The 16,738-nt window shown below is 33.7% G+C and overlaps 3 long non-coding RNA genes across 3 annotated transcripts; 1 reads left to right on the plus strand and 2 right to left on the minus strand.

Annotated features, from left to right (window-relative positions):
• Window positions 1–429: 429 nt before the first annotated feature.
• Window positions 430–15,533, minus strand: LOC127812541 (uncharacterized). Its single transcript, XR_008025943.1, has 3 exons — window positions 15,201–15,533; window positions 968–1,099; window positions 430–646 (listed from the first exon to the last, which is right to left on the minus strand). It is a non-coding gene; the product is annotated as an uncharacterized LOC127812541 (long non-coding RNA).
• LOC127812542 (uncharacterized) lies at window positions 1,771–6,462 on the minus strand. Its single transcript, XR_008025944.1, has 3 exons — window positions 6,361–6,462; window positions 6,015–6,076; window positions 1,771–1,989 (listed from the first exon to the last, which is right to left on the minus strand). It is a non-coding gene; the product is annotated as an uncharacterized LOC127812542 (long non-coding RNA).
• On the plus strand, window positions 10,305–14,221 carry LOC127812540 (uncharacterized). The gene is made up of 3 exons (XR_008025942.1): window positions 10,305–10,727; window positions 13,085–13,605; window positions 13,738–14,221. It is a non-coding gene; the product is annotated as an uncharacterized LOC127812540 (long non-coding RNA).
• Window positions 15,534–16,738: the final 1,205 nt, after the last annotated feature.

A 16,738-nucleotide genomic window follows, 5' to 3' on the forward strand; every position in this document is an offset into this window, starting at 1 on the left:
GCTAATTTCGTAGGTGATGATGCTGATTTTCGTAATTGATGATGTCAATTTTCGTAGCAAATAACATAACTTTTACTACAAATGTCAAATCGTAAAGAAAATAATTATTTTTAACTACAACAAATCGTAGCTAATAATAACAATTTTCATAGCAAATTCATTCACATACCAATTTTCATAATAAATTTTGTAGAAAATTAATTTTCAAATACTAATTTTCGTAGCAAATTAATTTTCTTTACCAATATTTTTGTAATCAAAAGTTAAATTTTCTTAGTTAATTCTATATACAACTAATAAACCATTACGATATCACTAAATTCAATTTCATAGCAAAAAATATATATATATATATTTTTTTGAGAATAATATTTTTCTCTAAACCAATATGAACCCTTATAATTTAGATGAAATTTAAAACACAATACATAACTTCAAAATCTTTCGATTAACCACATAAACTAAAATTAATGTTAGCCACAATCTTCAACTGTTTTGAACATGGCTAGTACATAAAACCAATTCATGTAATGATAGCAATATTAAATTTTAAAATAAAAATAGTTAAAAATTTGATACAATATGAAAATTTATCTCTAAGCGTCTTTCTTTATTGCTTTCTTCCTCTGCTACGCATGGCCAAAACCTGGAAAACAAAAGTCAACATTAATCAAAGGTGTTAGTGTATGAAAATCCATGCATGTATTGAAATTTCCTACATTCTAAAGCTGGATTGGAGTTAAGCAGAAAGATGTGTGGAGAATATGTAGCTTATTCACAGCAACAAACCACAACAAAAATCAACAAATCACAGCAACTAAAATTTATGTTCACAGCAATTCTAAACATCAAAAGTCACAAGAACTAAACAGTAACCTAGATAGAAAAAAAAATCACAAAAAAAAAAATATGTTCACAGCAAGACTTATGTTAAGAAAAGGAATAAAATAGCATTTGAATCACTTACCATGAGAAACTATTTAGTAGCGTAAAAATCATTTGCCAATGCTATTGCTTCTGTTGTCCCTATGGATAACCTTTTTGTTGCTTTTAGGTTGGTTTTCAAGTGATTGCTGAAGCTCTTGTACAAGTGTGTTATCTGTAATGGAAAATGAATATTTAATAGTAAGAGAAATCAATACTCTTATGAATGTAGTCATAATAAGTAATTAATTAATTACCTGTTGTCTAAACCATGAAAGAAAATGTTCATTTTGGCTTTTATCAAGATTTACTGTATTTTCAGCCACAAGCTTCCCGTTGTGCATTCTAATTACAAGATTTGCTAGTTTTCCTTCAATTAGTCTAAATCTTTGTGAGAAAATAGGCAACCCACTATTCTCAGCCACATCATAATTTCTTTCTTCCTGATTAAATTGAATCTCAATTCCTTGCAAATACATTGAACAAAATGTCAAACATTCGTAGCTAAACAAATTATTGCTCAAATATTCAGTCAACCAATACATTAGACTTATCAATTGGTCTAATATTTTGGTTACAAGTATCACTAGAATTGATCTAATACATACATGGATTCAAAAGTGGTCTAATAATACATCAATTGGTCTAATAATATTTTGAGAAATAATTAACTGGTAGCTAATTAATCTAGATGTGCCCAAGGATCAAGTGTAACGCCTCTCTTTTCAATTACACAGTGAAGCAATAAGATATTCATTATATACTAATAATGACCTCGAGCGTTATTGGAAATCCTTTATCAACGAAAGCAAGGATCGAACCTGAGTATGCTAAATAGCTAGGATTTCCACAAGTTTAAATAAAAGTCCATCACGCACCCACGTATCAAAAAGTTATAGCAACTTCACGATTACATCCTTAAGTATCTTAACTACTATTTACATTACAATATTGGGGTTACACGGGTACACAAACAAATCCATCTCTAAATCAGCCAAGCGCCACCTCTGAATCCTTGCTCGCGCTAGAACCTGGAGCCTGAAACACTTGATACTTCCGACAAAGCTGGGACGAGGAATGTCCCAAGGGTATGAAACACCCGAGTTAGATTATTACATCTAAGTGAGTGGTAAGAAAGAAAGAAACAGTGCATGCAAGAGCAATATGCAGTTATGCCAGGAAACAAGCAGAATTAAGTATAAACCTTCCAAGACCATATCAAAATAAAACCTCCCCGAGTCACCATCATCCCTTCCAGCACTTATGTCAAACCTCACAGCCTCACCTCCAGGCTAAGCCCCACCTCTAGGCATGTGGTTGTGGTCCAATCCCTCAGCCCCACCTCTAGGCACGAGATTACATGTAATGACCCAAATTTATTTATTACTATTATAGTTAATATAGATATTATTATTATTATTATTATTATTATTATTATTGTTATTATTATTAGTTGAGAGGCCCAGCAGCTTTTGTCGCCACTTCCGTTTGCTTCCGAATTCCCAAGCCATTAAGTCGCTCAATTGAGGCGGTGGGTTTTTGCCTGTGATTAGCGAGCTAAGGTCACGTGTTCGGCCGAGTGGTTGAGTGTGAGGAAGAAGAGGAAAGCAGAGAAATTACAGAAACAGTGAGTTGCGAAGAAGAAGAAGCAGAGAAGGAAGAAGGAATTGCAGAACAGAGGGGGACGGGTGCGTTGCTGAGGCTTTGATTCCGCAAATAGGCAAGCTCATCTTCTCTCCCTCTTCGATGGCTTCTTCATCTTTAGTTGTTCTTAATAATGGCCTGGATATAAACAGTGGCTGTGAGTGCAAAGTATAGCAAGCTGTATATATATGTAACATAGGTATTTATATAAACTGTCGCATGCGAGCTGTCCAACAGGGGAGCTTGTTGTATATTTGTATGTGTGCGTGAACACGGGTGAGCTCTGTTGGCCGTGAGTTTACGGTATGGGTGTTTACAGTGTGCGTGAGTTTAAGTGTTGAGTGTACAAGATTATATATATAGCGTATATACAGTGAGTAAGTAAACCAGGCTGATATATGTGTATACATATAGACATACGAGCTGTGTAACCGCCATGGCCGTGAGTGTGTAGCTCGCTGTGTGTGTGTTCGGTGTATATATATAAATAATTACTATAGCACGCAGGGGCTATTTTGCACTGAGTTTTATTCCATTTAATTGTGTTTTGGGTATACCTCTGATTGGAGGGTGGTTCACTATGTGTGATTGAGGGTTATGATGCAGAAATTGGCCTTTGGGCGTGTTTACTGGGTGTGCATATCACCATGTGTAAGTTTATATATATATATATATATATGTTCAGGTGCACAGTGAGTGTTTGAGGTTTGAGGTAGTGTAGCCGTGAGTGTAAGGAGCTTTGTAAGTGTGTAAATGTGTAGGGGCAGTGAGTAGGAGCCTTGGTTGGGGGTAGGAGATGCTCCACAGTAAAGGTGTGTGAGTGTAATACCGTGTGTGTGTGTTCACTGGGTTTGTTTTGTTTTATATTAATATTGTTATTGTTAAAGTTATTGTTATTGTAAAGATAAGATTAATAGTAGTATATAATAATTTATATTGTTAGCATAATAGTTTATACAAATTTTAGCTCCTGATGATGCTCTCGCTGGAGATGGAAGGTGACCCATGTATATTTAATAGTGTATATTAAGTGTTTATATATAGATATAAACAATAGTAAATAATATATATTTGTATATTAAGTGAGTTTGTAGTGAGTTCGTTGTGGGTTAATTAAGTGAGCTTATTGTGAGTGTGTGATTAAAGATAAAGAAAGTGTTGTGTGTGAATTAAAGAAATGGCCTTTGGTTGAGGAGGTTACTGTGTCCGTGTGTGTGTGTATATCCATGCGTAAGTTTACGTATATCCATATATATATATATATATATATGTTTAGGTGCACAGTGAGTGTTTAAGTATGTGTGTGAGGAAGATTAAGTGGCCTTTGGCCGTGAGTGCAAGGGGTGCGGGGAGGATTTTAATAATAATAACTAATATTATTATTGTTATTACTACTATTGTTATTGTTATTATTATTAATTAATGCTACTATTATTATTACTGTTATTAGTTTATTTACTATTTTGCTTCTTTTAATTCTCAATAATTGCTAATAAATTGTCCTTGTCCTTATATGGTTAAAACCATAATCAGTCGGGATAAGTATTGATGAACAGTAACCGAGTCAATGAACAATGCCGAGTCGTGAATAGTAAATTGGGTCTTGTTCTTGTTTCAATGGAGAGTTAGTTTCCTCTCATATTCCTTTGTGGAATGAAGCTAGGAGCCCATGGGTAGGATCTTGTTAGAGGTTGTTGTGGCTTAGAGTATTTGCAAGTGATTCTTTTATTTCTAGTATCTTGTCAGTTCTTATGCATGCATGGGCTTGGAATATGCATATGGGGGTTTCATGTGACTGGTGTGCTTGGACATAGGCATGTTGTTGTATATTTGTCTTCCCTTCGGGGCGAGCAGGGCATGATGTATGGCTTATGGAAGCTATGTATCATCGTTTGTGCTCATTATGCCTTTACATTACATGAGCACTTCATTCTATGTGTTTTACTACTTGGGCGAGGCTTGACGGGATGCTTGGCTTATGGGGGCCTTGTATCTTGTCCAGTCTACTACGCTACCCCTTATATGTTGCATTTGCACGAGTTATGGCGCCAGTTTTGAGATACAGCTGTACGGTATCGGGTTTTCCGAACCGAGTTATTTAAGGACGCTCCGACGTGCCTAGCTTTTTATTTTGGTCGCTTATGCAGGCCAGAGGGTGTGGTCGCTCCCACCCAGGCGAGCTTCGGCTCGTAGTACAGGTACAATCTACCTTCAAGGCAGTAGCAGGTTTATTATAAGGACTTGGGTGCTAGTGCATTCTCTTATTTGGGCCCCAGGATCCTGTATATGTGCATTGTTATTTATGATGTTGGTACCTGAAGCAATTTATGTGATTACATGGCATGCTATGCATGAGTTCATTTTATTATGCACTTGAGGTGCAAGTTTACTTTTAGAGCCTCATCTATCTGTCCTTTTTCTTTCGTTATGGGCTTGCTGAGTCATTTGGACTCACCTTGTTTTCTCTTCATTCCAGGTAAAGGCAAGGACCCAGTTGTGGGCGGGTCTAGTAGTTCTCGACTACTTGATTAGGCGGTGTACAGGGCCATGCAGACCTAGCAGTTGTCAGCCTGGGGGTTTCATGCTGTGCATTTTGGTCGCTTTCGCACTGTATTTTCTTTAGTTTATGTGGGTCCGTATGGTTTATGTTTATTTTGAGGCTAGTATGCCAGAGATGTATGTTATGCATGCTTGGGCTATGTAAGCCTAGAGATAAGTTGTTGTGTAGCAGGTTGAGGTTTTGTTTTATATGCCGGGATGGCAAGTTTTCTTTATCAGTTTTCCCTTGGTATTTATCAGTGGCATGCATGATAGGTTCTTCTTGACCAAGTTGTCTCTATTCTAGTAGGGCACCCGCTCTGGTTCTTTGGGGACCTAGGTGGGGGTCTTACATTACGAGCCACCACTATGCCCGTTGGCACTTGTGTGAAACATCTCAGCCCCACCTGCAGGCACGGGATCGTAGTCTACCCCTCCCCCCCAGCCTCACCTCTAGGCACGGCCCCACCTCTGGGCACAGGATTACTACCCCGATCCTCGTGATGTTCCAACAAGCAGCCAACAAGTTCCCGATCCACCAATAGCAACCATTACCAAACAACATGTTGAAGACAAAGCAGAAGGAATATGTACAACTAAGGAATATCAAGTAGGCAAGGCCTCACCTGTAGGCACGGTGCACAAACCAAGGAAAATACAATTTGCAATCCATAAGCTACAAGCAAGAGTAGTCATGTTTAATCCCATCGACGAACCACAACAACAAACTCCGTGATCAAGCAAAATAGGAAAGAAATGCTCGAAAATAGGGAAACATGAGATGTATGCAACAACCATCCACAAGTGGAAACCAAGAGTGATCAATAGGAATCAAGGAGCATGCATAATAATCTCTCACAAATGAAACCAAGAATGATCTAAAGGAAGCATGCATGAGAACCACTCACCTTGGTCGTTTTCTCTTCGATAGCACGATTTACAGCCCGATTTCTTGCACTAGGGGCTGTTTCTGCAGAAATCATGGATTTAAGTAAACCAAACCTTGAATATTTTATACAGGGTTCTAGGTAATTAAAATAGGAGAACATCGGTGAAAATTTCAGGCTAAACGGAGGTCGGATGCGCCCTCACAGGGCCCCCGGAAGGGTGGCCACGCGCTACCCCTTCTCTATTTTGCAACCCAAAATTAAAACGGCCATATCTTGCTCATTTTTTATCCGATTCACTCTCCGTTTGAACCTACGGACTTCTCTTTTCATGTACTACGATTCTACAGAAGGAAAAGTGGCTTACCTTTTAGGCTTCTTCCCCATTTTTGGTGTTTTCCAATCTGGTCTCCCACTTGGCTTCTCTTGCCTTCTTCTTTGGTTTCTTCTTCTCTTGCTTTTCCTCTTCTATTTTTCCTTCTACGTGGTCCAACTCTCCACCCCTTTTTATAGTCCTTTTACCTCCAAGCTTCAAGATCACATTTGGTTATTTTCTATCCTAGCCATGATTACTATGTTTGAAAAACTTACCTTGATTCCATGCTTATCCTAGAAGCTTTTCCCTCTCCCAATCCATTCCTTCCATTTGCCCCTTACGTGACCCTTTATTCAACCTATCTTATCCTTATCTTTTAGCAAGCCAATAACATGCTTCCAACTCCATTTACTTTTGAATTAAGTAATAAAGGTAATCATGGTTTAAGACTTTTGTGCACAAATCATCCAATAACACTTTACCACCTCAAGGCTTCTTCAATAAGCCTTCCTTATGTCAATTAGTCTCCCAAGTCAAGTCTTCCAAGTTAATCCATTCCAAGACTTTTGATGTAAAATCATCCAATACTATTCTACCATCTCAAGGCTTCTCAAACAAGCCTTTAATTTATCTACTTTTGTTCCCTAGTAATGATGGCTTATCTTTGAAATTCTTTCACTTGATTCTTCCTTCCTTTAGAAGCCTTTCATTCTTCCAATCTCATGCCTCCAATTGCTCCTAACGTGGCCTCCAAGACAACCCTTCTTATCCATTTGCTTTGGTGAGCCAATAGAATTCTTCCAAGTTTTCTTCACTTTGACTTTAAGGGTGAAAGTAAGTATTATCATCATAAGCTTTAGGACTTTTAAGTTAACCCTCCAATCCAATTTTTCCAACTCAAACCTTCATAAATAAGCATTTATCATTGCAATATTCTTATTGTTGGAGAAGTTATCCTTTGATATTTGCATTTGAGTCCTTAAAATCATTCCCATTTGCACTTAAATTCAAAATTTTCATTTAAAACACTTTATTGCATCATCCAACCTTTATATTAAATTTTGGGGTATTACATCAAGGATTACAAACTACATCAACAGTAAATCATAACATGAACAAGAGAGAGAAAAAGTAATTTTCCTTGAGTTTATTAGCATAACCGGTGGCTCTGAACGGATGTCAACTTAAGTATAGAACTAAATTCTCTAGAATCCAACTAATTACACTGTTGTATTACTTCAACTGGGTAAATTTTTGTCATAATCTAATACGGATAAAACTTTGCTAATTACAGTGTAATCCAACTAATACACTACAAGAAAACAGTAGTTTAAAGACGGATTTTTTGAGACGGATTTTTCCGTCTCAAATTAGAGACGGATTTTTTTGAGAAGGATTTAGAGACGGAAAAATATCTGTCTCTAATTTGAGACAGATTTAGAGACGAAAACTAATACGTCTCAAATTGAGACTGATTTTGAGACGGAAAAATATCCGTCTCAAATTAGAGACGGAATAATTTCTATCTTTAAATCCGTCTCAAATTTGAGATGGATTTCTGAGACGAAAATTATTCCGTCTCTAATTAGAGACGGATATTTTTCTGTCTCAAAATCCATCTCAATTTGAGACGAATTTTTGAGACAGAAATTAATCCATCTCAATTTGAGACGGATATTTTTCCGTCTCAAAATCCCTCTCAAATTGAGACGAATTTTAAGACCGAAATTTTTTCCCTCTCAAATTTATAAAATGTAAAATTTTAAAATATTAATTTATAAGATATAAAATTGTAAAATATTAATTTATAAAATGTAAAATTTTTATCTATTGATATAGAAATTAAATTCTAAATATATAAATTAATATATTTCATGTGTATAAAATATAAAATAAAATATATATACATGTAAACTAATATATATATAAATTTATAAATTAAAATATATATTAAATGTATAATAATTAACTATTTGTAATAATTATTAAATATATACAAAATGAAAAAAAGGGGAGAGGAGAGAGAGAAAGGGGCACTTTTGTATTTTAAAAAAGAAGTTAGTATATGAATTATATTTCTTTTAATGTGAAAAAGTATACTAAAACTGAATTGAATAATATTTAGAGAATATATAAATACTACTCTTATATTGAAAAGATGATATAAATATTTTTAGATTGCTGATAGAGTCAAGAAAAACACATCAAATCTCAAAAAACTTGTTATATCACATAATTTTATAATAATTTTTTAAATTAAAAATAACAATACATCTAATATGATCAGAATGTATATTTCTCTATATAATATACAAAAATCTCTATATATATAGTATACATCAAACATGACTTTGATTAATAATATATTTAGTATTATCTTTATCTACATTGTGTTTGATTAATTAAGCATTACAATGTTTGATTAATCATAAATATATGAATTAACTTAAATTCATATGGTTGAGACATGAAGTTTAAAAAAACACCAACAGTATCAATCGTTGAGATCAAATACTTAACATATTTTCTCCCCAAAACCATTTAATCTTCTATCACCTCACATGTATCATAACCATTATCAGAGAGACAGTAGGCGAAATAGACAATCGGTCACTTCCCCAAATCTATGGCATGGTCACTTCCCCTTTGTTTTTTTTTTTTTAACTCATTCTTCACTTCAAACGTCTCTTGCCATAGCCACAACCACCAAGTTCTCTGTAGTCAATGCTCAGATGGCTTGCAACAGTGTCAGTTTTAAAAAAACTCGACTAGGCTTAATCCAAAAGAACTTGACCGGGCTTAATCCGTGAATTAAGCCCGATTGGGTTACTTTGCTTATTCATTTGTTGTGTCTTGCAGGTTATAAAATCAAATTAGGAATTAGCTTATTCATTTGTTGTCTTTTCTTAAGCAAATAAATAGATTAATAAATAGATGATATTTTAAAAAATTTAAAATCTAGTATTACATCTTAATCCCAAATTTGATGTTTACTTTAGGAGTATTCATTCAATTTAAACTGGTTCGATTTGATCTTAACCGGTCCAAATTATTTTATTTTTTTTTGTTTTCAATATAATTTGTTTTAAAAAAATATACATATATATATCATCCAAACAAAAAAAATTATAAACAATACATGTACATCAAAATAGAGAAAGAAGAAAGGGATGGAATAGGAATTTTAATATTTATTATAAATATATATTATTAATAAATAATTAAAAATATTTATTGTGATAATTTAAAATAATATATATAAATATAATTATTAAAAAATAAATAACCCCAATTTGTTTTCAATCTTATAATTAGATGAGTGGTCAGATCAAATCAAAAACTAATTATAGCCAACAAGGGAAGGGGATGGATTGAGGTTCGATGGATTCTGAAGTGAACCAAAAATAATATTATACTTTAGTTCAATTTGCATTAAAAATAAAATATGAGCACTGAAAGTGAAAGTCTACTCTACTCTCTACTTAAAATACTTATATAATATAAAAAATATATAAATAATATCTTACTTTTATATATATATTAGCCTTTTAAATTCTAATTAAAGACTAATTATCAACACAAATAATATATATAATATTATTTACATAGGCATATAAATGGTAAATATATACATAAATGTGAAAATGAGTTAAAGTAATATTTGATATTCAAGAAAGGATAATAAAGATTATCATTGAAAAAGTATATCTAATAATAGAAAAGTACATATACAAATGAGAAAGTAAAAAGCTATTTTTGTATCATTTATTATTAAAAAGTATATCTAATAATAATTTTTTTTGTTTTTTTATAAAAATTATAATTTTTTTAATATTTTATAAACCAAGTTGTGTGACACAGTACTTAAAAAAATTATTAAGATTAAATTAATAATTAATTATTTTTAAAAAAATTTCAAATCCCCAAATCCTTCTTTCCCTCCCTCGTTCCCTCTTTCCCTCAAATCCCTAACTCACAATCCAATTCCCCCCTCTCTCTCTCTTTGAAAACGTCTCCACCTCCGCCTCTGCCTTTGTCTCTAGTCGTCGTCGTCGCCTTCCTCTCCCTCCTCCGGTCGTCGTCGCCGCCTTCGTCTCCCACCTTCGGTCGTCGTCACTACCTCCTGATCCGCCTCCAGTCGTCATCGCCGCTGCCTCAAGGTCTGGTTCTTCCATCGCCCATTTCGATTTCCCTCTTTGCGAAAAGAAACCCTAAGGCTAAACTCCCCCCCTTTTCTCTCTCACTCTTCCTCCGCTCTCTCTCTCTCTCTCTCACACTCTCTGAACTTCCGCCTCCGCCCTCGTCGGTCGCAGCGCCGCAGCCTCCACTTCAGCCTTCGATCGTCATCGTCGTCGCAGCCTGCACTTCGGCCTCCGCCTCCACCAGTCGCAGCGCCGCAGCCTCCACTTCAGCCTCTGGTAAGTTTTTTTGTTGATTCCTATATTTTGCTGTTGCTTCTTGTTGGTATATATATTTTGTGAATACACACTTCAGCCTTGGGTGTTTGCTGCTGCTTCTTATTGGCATATATATTTTGTGATGGTTTGGTTGGAAATTTCGAGAGGTATATATTTTGTATAAATGGTTTTAGTAGTTATAGCGTTTAGCAAATTTCGAGAGGTTTGGCTTATTTTAGCAGTTATAGGTTGACTTATTTTCTGTTTGGAGAGGTTGAATCCAAAAAAAATTGAGCAAATTTCAGTGGATAAGATGTATTATAGAAGATCAAGTATTTTTGCTGATACATCTCTGTATAAATATAGTGTGTGTGTGTGTGTAATTGAAAAGAAGATGAAGAATACGCAAAAGAATATGAATATACTCCCAGCTAAAAAAAAAAAGAAGATGAATGTACAGAAAAATGATGAAGAAGAAGAAGACCAGATCTGGTCTCTCTCTCTCTCTCTCTCTCTCTCTCTCTATATATATATATACATGTGTATAGACACAGCAAAACAAAGTAGAAAATCAGGTGTTTTTGCTGATTTTTTTTAACTTTTCTGAGAAAAACTGAAACTTTGCTGATTTTTTATGCATTTGCTAAAATTCTTGTTTCCGCTGAATTTTATAATCAGAATTTTTTGGCTCTAACAAAATAATGTCAAAGTGCCTTTTCGACTGCGTTGGATGATATTATTGCTGAATTTTTTTTTTTTTGAATGTTTTTGGATTTTTATATTATTTTTGATGCATTTTGTATGTCTAAAGAAAATAAAAAATTTAAATTTATAATGTTTTTTGAGAAAGAAATTGAGCACAGAGTCTGAAGATCGAACATTGTTTTAAGCTTTGCTTTTCATTTTTTGACAACTGACAGCAAAATCAAACATCTTCAGTTTCTATTTCTCTTAGCTACAATGGAAGTTAAAATGGAATGGAAAGCATGAAATGAAATGAAAATTTCCCACATCATTTTCTAACAACACCGTAACATTTGGCTCTATATTGCATACTATGGGCACACTTATCCAGTCACGTCACAGTGGATATTTTCTTTAACAATTGAATGCTGCATCAGAAAACATATCCCGGCCATGGTTAAGTCATGTTCAGTTCTGTTCTGCTGAAATGCCTCAAACATCTTATACAAATCTCCTAGTGATGCAGGAGCATATTCTTTATTTATTAGTTTTTTTATTTTCTTATTTGTTAGAGTTCAAATATATTTGAATACAATATATAAAATTGTATCAAGATAATATTTAAATATTTTTTGAACCAATATATAGAATGTTGAGATAAAACTAGGAAGCATTCTAAAATTTTTATTAAATTATTTGTTAAATTTTTTAGAATACACTGAAAGATATACATGCCATTTTTTTTATCAATAAGATTGAAAATATGTTTATTTAAGAGGCACTTTCCAGATGACGATATTGCAAGAAAATTCCTATGATCTGTAGTGTTGCAAGTGGACAATCCTGGCTTTACTTTTCTCCTTTTTATGACATCTGGGAAGAACTCTCTCCAATGCTTCCTATCTCTGCTGCCAATGGCTTGGCACCACCACCCCATCAAGCCAATGTCAACAAGGACCATGCTATTCGGTCTCATGGGCAGTTGGGTCTTTATTTGTATTTTAATTTTGGCCCCTTTTATAGAATCCAAAGTATTCTTCTTTTGATAAATTAGATTCATCTCGTCTCTTGTCCTTTCTCCCTTTGCTAGCATTGCTACAATGTTATGCATTCATTTTTACTTAAAAAGATTATAGTTTTTAATCACAAAACTATAGCATGCCTGCGAGTGGCAACGAAAAGTTATCTCAAATGAGAAGTGTAAATTTTGTTGATAATTGTCTTAAGTAGTGTTTGTTAATTAAAATATAGATTGAAAAATATAAAATATAAAAAGAATTCTAAACTTTTGTACTTTTTAACGTGATTATTAAATTTATCTGTAATTTTTCAAATATACTTATCTCTTCTCCTCTTAAATAAACATATTTTCAATCTTATCGATAAAAAAAATAGCATGTATATCTTTCAATGTATTCTAAAAAATTTAACAAATAATTTAATAAAAATTTTAAAATGCTTCTTAGTTTTATCTCGACATTATATATATTGATTCAAAAAGTATTCATTTCTTTTGAAGTATCACAAGCTAGAGTTCCTAGCTAGCATGCTTTTCTGGATATACTTGTAGATCCTGGAAATTAATGAATTATGAAAATAAAATATTAAACTAACTGATGAATCATATTTTATTGTAAAAGTATTTAAAAGTTGTCATCACATGCCTATTAATTGTTGTTTGTCTTATATGATAGGATATGTCACAAAGAACACCATATGGTCAGGGTATGCGACGTCGTCAGTTTAGAGAGAGTGTTGGCGAGGACCACATCGGTATGCTCTACACCTCATCTTTAGCCTATTCATCACTTTGCATGTTGAACCCCTCAATTATTTATTTTTGTAAGGGGACATTCATCTCCTTCTGATGTGAGATTTGATTCCCCTAGTCCACATACACTCCAGTGCTACACTGATGGGCCTTCTACGCTTGCTGAGGTTGGGGGTTCATCAACACCCACTACTATCCCTCAAAACCATACCATGATACGTCCCTTGGGTTCCTCGTAAGCATTCTTGATTTTATTAATCAATTTTTATTTGCACAAAGTTTTAGTAAATGTTTTCACAAACTAATGTGTGTTTTAACATGTTTGATAATATTTGGTGCAAATGAGATATAACACGAATAATTCAAAATAAGTTTGAGAAGTCATACCGGAGTTGGAAAAAGACAGACCCTGCTATTAGGGATATGTGGTTTGGCGAATTTAAGGTAATGTGTTACTTTAGTATATCTATACTATTTAAATTTTTAGAAGCCATACTTGTATATATATCTATCTATATTATGCTTAACTGACCTTTTTGATAGTACAACTTATTCCATGTATATATATACTTGCAGGCTGACTTCCAGATGTGCTAACATGATGCATCATCACAATCATTAGTAGTTGGCTTGACAGAAGAAAGTGACATTGCTGGACAGCTCCTGCAGCCAGCTTTTGATGAGACATCATTATGGTTAGAGGTTGCAAGTGGGAAAAAGAAGGGTCGTGTGTATGGAATGAGGTCAAGAAGCATATGTTATCCCTGGTTCCTATCATATGTTGTCACCATCGCCACCGCCTCCACAGTCGTCATCCCTCTCACTTGCTGACCAAATTCAACAAGTTGTTAGCGTAGCTATACAACCATTGAATCATCGTTTATCAGCCATAGAAGTTCATCGCTATCGCCCTCAAATCCTTCGGATCATTAGGAGAATCCATCATTGCCATGGATGGATATTACATTATATTATTTTTATTGTTCATAGACGATGTGTTTTATTAATATTGTATAGATTTCTTGTTTAAATTTAATATTATATGAATTTTTTGTATGAATTTATATTATATGGATTTCTTGTATGAATTTAATATTATATGGATTTAATATTGTGTATATCACGTTTATATATTTATGCATGATTTATATTGTGTATATTAGGTTTATATATAAAATTTTGTAAGAATATTATGTTTTAATTAAATTTATAATTTAAGACGGATTTTAAGACGAAAAAAATATGTCTCTAAATCCGTCTCAAATTACACCGAATAAGTTTAAGAATTCGTCTCAAACTCCGTTTGTAAATTCGTTTCAAATAGAGACGGAAAAATTCGTCTCAAAAATTCGTCTCTGAATTCGTCTCAAACAGAGACGGAAAAATCCCTCTTTGAATCCGTCTTTAAATCCTTCTCAAACAGAGACGGAAAAATCCGTCTTTGAATCCGTCTCAAATAGAGACGAAAAAATTCGTCTCTGAATTTGTCTCAAATAGAGACGGAAAAAATCTGTCTCTAAATCCGTCTCAAACAGAGACGGAAAAAATCCGTCTCTAAGCCGTCTCAAATTTACTGACGGAGGTTTTAGCGACGGTCCAAAATCCGTCTCAAACTCAAAATCCGTCTCTAAATCCGTCTCAAATTGACTGTTTTCTTGTAGTGTAATTACACTGTTGTATTACATTGTTTATGTTTAACCATTACAATTATTCTATAGCAGGTGAAGTAAATATATTTGCATTTTCGATGCTTTAATTTCCAAACACGAAATAATTAACTGATTTGATGGAATATGTGCATGTGTATATATATATATATACATACATGCACAGAGTATCAAATTAACTAAACGATTGTACACAGAGTGTACAAGTGTGATCAGATCACTGTTATCAAGCATTTTATCAAACACATGGTGTGCTTGAACAACTAAAACATAAACAATGAATTCAAGCAATAAGGGAAAAACCAATTTAGGGAAAAAAAATAAAAGAATCAATTCTGGACATAGATTTATACAAGGAGGTAAAGCACAAACCAGATTCGTGGAAGTTGCTGGAGTTGAATCAGGAGACTATGGAGATGCTTCTAGAGGAGTCTTGGAGTGAGTCACAGAGAATGAAAGGGTTTCCACATAATCGCGGATATGGAAGAAACAGATTCCGGGGAAGAATCACGGATAGGGAATAAAATAGAATTCGTTGGGACCTAGGATTGAAGGCTTTGGATTTGGATGTGGCAGGGATGAAGAGTTAGTTATTTGCTAGGAATGAAGGCTTTGGATTTGGATTTAGCGAGAATAGGAGGCTGGTTCTTCGCTGGGATTGAAGGCTCTAGAGTGGGTTTCCAAGAGAAAAACACAGGGTTTGCACAAGAGCTTCTGGGTTTGCACGATACAGTGAAAAATTGGAAGAATTTCGCTAAAAAATTTGGAGTAATTCCGCTACAGTGAAAGTTTGGAGGTTAATTTGAAAATTTGGAGTAATTTCGTGTAAAAAATTGTTTTAATTTTTAAAAATTATATTTATCATTTAACTACAATTTAATAATTTTATAGCAAAAACTTATTTTTTAGCTATGCAATTTAGTATCGTAGATAAAATTTTCGTATTAAAAAATTATATTTAATGGTAAAAAATTTGACTCATTTAAATTGTCTATGATTTAAAAATTATGTAGCAAAATATTAATTTTTAACTATGAAATTTATAGTGTAGATAAAATTTCCATAGCTAAAAATAATATTTGGTGGAAAAATTTTAGCCTCTTTAAATTGTCTACAATTTAATAGTTTCATACATTTTGCTACGAAATTTGTTACGTAAAAAAAAAAAATCATAGTGAAAAGGTAATTTTGTTGTAGTGGTTCTATCACGTTCGGAGGTATGTCTATATTTGCTTCAACCTCGCGTAGGTGGACAGCAAAAGCTATAAGATCATCATAGGCTCCTTGAGCGTGAAGCTCATTTCTAATGTCTTACCATTCTACAATCATAAATAAATCAAATATGTTATTTAAAGATCTACATTGTAGGAACCATCATGTAGGGTGGAAATTACTACAAAGCAAGGGTAACTAAATCCAGGAAATCTCCTAACGAATCCCAGGGGTGCATGTATCGTCCTTCCAAGAGCGTCGTCCACCATCCCATGATGACACGCTGATGTTGATTTTCTACTATATTTTGATCCATTCATGTCACAGACCAAAGTATCCTCAAAGTTAGTCAAATCAAGATCATATGCTCTAACTCTGATACCTAATGCTCGGTTTCTAAATATTACAACGTTGCTAATACATACCAATATTACACGCGAGCGTTATGGAAATCCTTATCAACAAAAGTAAAGGATCGAACCTGAAAAGCTAAATAGCTAGGGTTTTCACTAAATATTTTAATACAAGTACAAGTATGATGCAAAACCCTCAAAAATTAAGGAAATAAAGATATAACCAAGCTTTACAGTAGCTCTTGTTTATACAGCACCAGTAGTACAACACTTAAGATGTATATTTACAAGGCTCAAGATATATACACAACATGTAATACCCGAGAATGATTTGAGGCTATAAAT

This window comes from Diospyros lotus, chromosome 11 (genome assembly GCF_014633365.1).
Source record: "Diospyros lotus cultivar Yz01 chromosome 11, ASM1463336v1, whole genome shotgun sequence".
In the NCBI taxonomy this organism is placed as follows: Eukaryota; Viridiplantae; Streptophyta; class Magnoliopsida; order Ericales; family Ebenaceae; genus Diospyros; species Diospyros lotus.